Here is a 7619-nt window from a genome sequence, read left to right as displayed (position 1 = left end):
AAATGAAATGAATGAACTCTTAAGTTTTGTTCATCATATATCTTTCAGTAACCAAAGATGAGTAAATTACACTCATTAACCTTGAAAAACTAGGTGATTTGTACATAATAGGTTTGAAACAATACTTTTCTATTCCTGGTTATGATGGATCTTTTGTCCATCATACAGCATAGTTTACCTGAAGGTCTACAAAGGGGATTGTTTCTGATGTGGTTTGTTCCTTTCTAGAGGGATTATATTTGTTTTCGCTCTATAACTCAAACTAAAAAATCCACTCAGTTATACTTGGATAAAAGTGAGCATTGACTATCCTACGAGTATAGTGGGTATGTGTTTAAAGAAATCAGTAATGAACCTGTGGGTAGGGGCTTACCTCAAGAGAGGCCAAAGAAAACATTGTTTACGCTTTCTATTGGGTATTTGTCAAAAAAGTCCTAAATTATTTATCACTGCCATAAAAAACTATCAGTGAAGAAAACTTGCATGTTGGAATAAAGCAAAATCTGAAACATTTAGCTCTTCTGAGCCTGTTCTCCCCTTTCTAGCAATGAGACTGTTGGAGGGACCATTACTGGGGAGCCTTGAGGGATGGTTTTCAGATCCTGGTTTTCTGTTTCTGATAAGATGAAACACTTCAATATCACTACATGTTGGTTGCTCTCTTCCCTGTTAGGAAACAGTTTACATGGTCCAGGCTGAAAATTCCAGTGGCCATCCTCAGAAGAGCTTTGGAGGAAGCCATTGGGCACAAGCTCTTCAAACTGAGAAAAGCTTATGCATTAAGAAGCAGGCTCATCATTTTTCAATGAACTAGAACAAACAATTCCAAAATTTTTATGGCACAATGAAAGACCCCAAATAACCAAAGCAGTCCTGAGAAAGAAGAACAGAGATGGGGGTATTACACTTCCTGACTTCAAGCTATACTACAAAGCTATGGTAATCAAAATAGTATGGTACAGACACAAGAACAGACCCATAGGTCAGTGGAACAAAATAGAGAGCCCAGATACAAATCCATGCACATGTGGTCAAATTAATATACGATAAAGGAGCCAGGAATATACAAAGGAGAAAAGACAGCTTCTTCAATAATTGGTGTTGGGAAAACTGGACAGCTACATGCAAGAGAATGAAAAACTGAATTACTGTCTAATGCCATACACAAAAGTCAGCTCAAAATGAACAAAAAACCTGAATGTGAGACATGAGACCATAAAACTCTCAGAAGAAAACATAGGCAAAAATCTCTTGAACATAAGTATGAATAATTTTTTCTTGGACATATCACCTTGGGCAGAGGAAATAAAATAAAAAATGAACACGTGGGACTTCATCAAACTAAAAAGCTTCTATACAGCAAAGGACACCATCAGCAGAACAAAAAGGCAGCCTACAGTATGGGAGAATATATTTGTAAATGACTCATTTGATAAGGGGTTAACGTTCAAAATACATAAAGAACTCATATACCTCAACACCAAAAAACCCAAATAATCCAATTAAAAAATGGATGGAGGACCTGAACAAACATTTCTTCGAAGAAGAAATACAGATGGCCAATAGGCACATGAAAAGATGCTCCACATCACTAATCATTAGGGAAATGGAAATCAAATGAGACATGGCTTCACACCAGTTAGAATGACCGTTATCCAAAAGACAAGAAATAAGTGTTGACAAGGTTGTGGAGAAATAGGAACCCTCCTAGACTGTTGGTGAGAATGTCATTTGGTGCAGCCACTGTGGAAAGCAGTGTGGACGTTCCTCAAAAGACTAAAAATAGAAATACCATTTGACCCACTCCTATGAATTTACCTGAAGAAAACAAAATCTCTGATTTGAAAAGATATATGCACCCCTATGTTTATTGCTGTATTACTTACAGTAGCCAAGATATGGAAGCAACCTAAGTGTCCATCAATAGATGAATGGATTAAGAAGGCGTGGTACATACACACATCCTGCCGTTGTGACAACATGGATGGACCTACAGGGTATTATGCTCAGTGAAATAAGTCAGGCAGAGAAAGACCAATACCAGATGATTTCACTTATTTGTGGAATATAAAAACAAGGCAAAACAAACAAAATAACTGTAGACTCACAGACACTGAGAAGTGACTGGTGGTTACTATGGAGGAGGGATTAGGGTGGGTGGTGGGGAGGATGAAGGGGATAAAGGGGCACAAAAATTCTCATTCATAATATAAATTGGTCATGGGGATGGCAGTACAGCAGGGAGAATAAGGCCAGTGATTCTGTAATATCTATTTATGTTGACAGATAGTAACTACACTAGTTAGGGTGAGGATTTAATAATACAGGTAGCTGTTGAATCACTGTGCTGTATATTTGAAACCAATATAAGATTGTATATCAGTGATACTTCAATTAATACAGTATATTTAAGAAAATAGGCTTGTATTACAGGAAGAGAGTATTATGTTGGCAGAGGAAGATTGCTTTGATTGCTTGACTGATGAAACTGAAATACACTTGTACTGTGATAGTTAATTTATGTATCAACCTGACTGGGCTACAGGATGCCCAGACGGCTGGTGAACATTATTTTTGGGTGTGTCTGTGAGGATCTTTCCAGATGGCATTTGAATCAGTAAACTGAATAAAGGAGACTGCCTTCACCATTGCAGGTTGGCATCATCCAAACTGTTGAGGGTCTGGATATAACAGAAAGGTGGAGGAAGGGCAAATTTGTTCTCTGTTAAACTGGGACGTGCATCTTCTCCTGCCCTTGAACTTCAGTGCTCCTGGTTCTCAGTCCTTTGGGCTGGGAATGTAACTACACTTTCCTAGGCTTTCTTAGGCCTCTAGCTTGTAGACAGCAGACAAATGGGCTTCATTTTCCATAATTGTGTGAGCCAGTCCCTCCTAAGTCCCTCTGGGTCCTGTTTACCTGTGTGTCTGTCTGTCTTTATCTGTCAGTTTATCTAACTGTCCTCTTGGTTCTCTTCTTTGGAGAACCCTGACTAATACACACACAAATACCTAAGATATCTCCTCAGATGTTACCAGCCTGGGCAAAAGATGCCTTAAGTCCCCTTTCTGTGCTACACATGGAAAAAAATTACTTTCTTTCCATCCCTATCTCTTGTCACTGTTTTTCACTTGTTTCACACCAACTTTTTTTTAGAACTTACTCTGTGCTAGGTCCTCTGCTAAAAGCTTTGCATCTTTCATATTCTTACTCTGCTCACTACCGTAGTTTCTTCTAAAGAGAGATAATAAAAATCTAGCATATTCAAAGCCATAAATTTTTTGCCTATTCTGACAGTATGTCTGGGCAATCTTTCTAATTTCCATTTGCCATCTCTCTGCATATTTTTTTTAACCAGCACCTGCACACGTTTTGATTTCTTAATCACTCTGGGTTGTTGCTTGCCATTGTTATGTTTTCAAAGCTCTTCATACATTGGGATTAATCCAGAGGACTTAAGCATGGCACTGGAGGAGTTAAAACGCTTGAGTCGTATACGTTCTTAATTAGTACAGAAAAAGAATCACTTATAATTTATTAAAAAATATCCAGTGCTGATCCAAATAATATTTTGGAATAAATGGGTATGTAGTGAACAGTTTTCCACGGTTCCTCATTCAGTGATTCTTCCTGCTGGTGTGAGGGCTGTTCAAAATACCACTTCACTTTTTGGTTTATTTATTAAGATCCTGCACTCAACTATAAGAAATTAGCCTCCTAGAGGTGAATCACTTCCTACACTGGAAAGAAGAAATCTGTTCCTATAGCAAAGAAGAAAAACCTGCATACCTTCCTGGGCAGACAATAATGAAAAGATCAAATAGGTTTATTGCATAACCTATTCCAAATAGGGCAGCTGAATGCTTGAGTAATGTGGACATTAGCATCTGAAAGAGTTACTACCCATTAGACAAGGGGTATGTCTGAGATGGGAGCATGACGGGGTTCTCAGTGAACTTTTAAACTCGAAGCTCTTTAGTAATTGAAAAATGGAATAGCTCAAAGAAAAGTGTTTCCCCCACATAGGATAATTCTGAAAGCTAATAGCATAACTGCACTGGAAGAGATGTTGAGAGAGCTGTAGTCAAGCCCTGTGTCAGGTATGTTAAAATTGTCCTGCTGCGAGTTGAAGTCTTTGCTTTAATTATCTGCAAAATGCTCTGGCAGTGGGATGTTTCTCTCTCCTCCTGTTCTCATTCAGTGTACTGGCTGCCAGTTTACTGAATCAGAATTTTCAATGAAACCCCTTACCACCTTCCCCTACCCCCAGGTCTAATTCTAGGGAGCTAATGCCAGTTAGACTTAAAGTCTCATAGAAAAAATTATATTCCTCAATAAAAGCCGCCACAGGGACAAAGGTGTACTGTTTACAGATGACCTGCCTGCCCAAGTGATGCTGTCTACAAGCCCCAAATTGGCTCTTCCCCACAGGGGCTAAGAGAATTACGAAGTCTGGCCTTGCCTTTCTCCTCCTCCTTCTCTTCCATGTTTTTTCTTCTGGCTTTGTTAATATTAAGTAGAGAGGCACAAAAACAATAACCCATATTTAAAAGTGTTAAAAAACAAAATTCTATGGAGTTAATTTAAAGATCTAATTGGTTTTATTCAGCAGTTCTTGAATTGGGCAGCATCCCATCTAGCAAATAGAAAGTTGCCCTGAGAAGCCATACAAAGTTGAAGGCTTTTATGAACAGGATTGGGTAAAGTGTGCATTGTTTCAAGCAAGATCACCTTCTTTTAGGAGATGAGAGGCATCTGACAGGTGGATTACTTCAGTGCTGACCAGGAAATTCATTCCTGGGAGGGGCTAATACTGGACTTATGTAACATATCAAGGGGCTTAGCACTACTGACTCCATTTGGGCCTTTTTTTTTTTTAATAAAGGAAAGCTTACACATGGCTCACACCATGCCCGATGGAGACTACATGTATGTAAATAAATTTCACTTCACCATTACTTTGCTCAATTGAGCAGTCATCTGCCTGTTCAGATATAGCTAGTGGGAAACTTGTTAAATAAGCACTAGTTTGGGAGCCAACCCCAATTCTCTACTTACCGTACCACCTCAACAGTGATTCAAGAAATATTGAGCACTGTGTAGACAACATTCCACTGTATGTGGGATATACAGCCTCTGTCCTCTTTACCTAAGTAGATTCAGCTGTGTCCTGGCTAGCTGGCCTTCTCTTTGAGACAGGTTACTCTGGGCCAGCATTCTCCCCTCACACCCACCATGTCAAAGTTCACCAAATCTGTTCATTTTCTGGAGTTTTTGGTAGGTGATCTGCCAGTTAATGAGGTGAGAGGGTAATGACTCAACCTTGCACATTATTCAAGATCTCTACCTGGTAGTAGGGGAGGATGGTTTTGAAAGCAGACATTTCCTGTGCTCCTCAAATCTCAATATGTGGGAGGCCATTGGCTGCCCAACTGGTCCCAGATTAGTCTGTGTCTTTAAAGAGGCATGAAATGATCCTTTGAAGTGACTGCATCTCCCTCCAAAGAGAGTCTGTATTTAAAAATTTTTCGCACAAACCTGGATGAAAGTTCCTTTTGGGGAAAGGAGACTGTTCCCTGTAGAAAGGAACATTACCCTGCCAGGCAGCCAAGTCTACTGAAAACAGCTGGCTTCCAAAGGATGTGAATGCTGACCAGGCCAATGACAACTGCCAGGCTAGGTGAGAGGGGTTGTATTACATAAGTTAGTAAGTGTGTTTTTTTTCTGTAGCATTTCATCTTTAATATTAGTACCTCAGTAAGAAGGCCATTTCTTGAGTTCTGTAGTTCATTACAAACTATGTTTATGGGTATATTTTTGGTATTCCAAAAATTTCAAAGCTGATAATCTCCATAGCTCCATTTCTCTTCATTTGAGAAGCAATTGCCTTTTCTCCCCTCTTACAAAAGGGTAATTCCTCATTTTATTTTTCCAGTTTATTTTTGGCCTTTGCTCAGCTGATCTTTTTCTCCCTTTATTCTGTTTTTTTTCAAGGTTACTTCAGCTTTTCCCCTACCCATCTGCTTGCCTAACTTGGCTGTATTGTAAATGAATCTGCAGCTTTTTATAGAGGTAAAAGCATGGGCTTCAGAGAGACTGAGGGCAGATTAACCAACCATCCCTGCTACAGAGGGCAGGACTCACCCTTGGGACTCAAATCCCTTATCTGCAAATAAGGTTAACAATCCAGTAATCTCTTAGTTTATTATAAGGATTAAATGAGATAATGCTTAGGAAGGCCTTCATGCATTGTCCGGTTTGAGTTAAGTACTCACAATTGTTAGTTCTTGCTAGCGCTTCCTTTTTCTCCATTTCAAACTCTTGCTTGTTAGTAGAAATTCACAGAATTGAATAAAATTGCAGATGTTTGCTATACATATAACTTTTAAAACTATAAACAGACCACAAAAAATTATTTAAAACAGATCTGCTGTGGTTTCTTCAAAGGGGCCCTTTCTTGAAATTTTTACTTTTGAGGTTCATAGGTTAAGTAGTGTCCCTAAGCAGAGTAAAGTCTTCGCCACACTGTAGCCAGAAGCCAGAATGATTTTTCTGAAGCATGAGTCTGACCTGGGCATCCACTGCTCCTCCCACTACTCCTTCAGCCGACTTACCAACCCTGGGACTTGGACCCTTCTTCCCTCCTGAGGGTCCTCCCGCTCTCCCCGAAGGCCTGAGTGCTCCTGGGTGCTGGCAGCTAACAAAGACAATTTGTTGAATTAGTAAGTAAACAAAGGAATCAACAAAGATCAGAGTGGTTACATATTCAATAGCTTTTATTGAACTATAGAATTCAACAGATGGCTTTCTTACTGCAGAAAAAAGTGCATTTATTAATTTTAAGTATATATCTGTGGCTACAATCAAAGAAGGGACATAATTGGAAAATTCAGTGTTTGAATTTTTTTAAGGTAATTTTTTCTTTCATGGGAATTTTCTTTTTTGTTATGTGTCTGGTGTATTTATTGGAAGACAAATTTTTTTTTCTACAGTTTACTCCAAATGGTTAGCTTTAAGTGGCAATCAGTTATATTACCATATGTGCATATGTTTCAGAGTGTAAAGAATAGTAAGGATGGAGAGAAGAGCCTTATGTTTTTCCAAGTGTTTTCATGAAAAACTTTTCAACTCTTCAGAACAGTAGAAAAGAAGCATGCTGAAAAATAAACTTCTTTGACCACAAATTAAATCTTGCTTTTATGCTGGAACTGCTCACATGAGATTTTTCCAGAGGAGGGAGATAGACAATAAATGTGATATTTAAGTAATTTATGTTGTTGTTAGGAAAAACTGAGTGTTATGAGTAAAGGAAAAAAACAGAGCAGGTGAGGGGAATTTGGAGTTGGGGTAAAGGAAAGGCAGGATGTACAGTTGCCAGATGTAGAGAAAAAGAAACAAAAAACAAAATAATAGGACACCCAGATAAATGTGAGTTTGATACATAATACAATTTTAAATAGGTGTGTCCCACACAGTATTTGGGACAGACTTACACTAAGATGCTACTCATTGCTTATTTGAAATATATATTTAGCTGGTGGCTTGTTTATTTCTGGCATCCACACCACATTGAAAGTGAGATTTGAGCAAAGATATGTAGGGGCTGTGGGACAGAAATCTA

This window comes from Manis javanica, chromosome 8, assembly GCF_040802235.1.
Source record: "Manis javanica isolate MJ-LG chromosome 8, MJ_LKY, whole genome shotgun sequence".
Lineage (NCBI taxonomy): Eukaryota > Metazoa > Chordata > Mammalia > Pholidota > Manidae > Manis > Manis javanica.
This window is presented reverse-complemented; position numbering follows the sequence as displayed.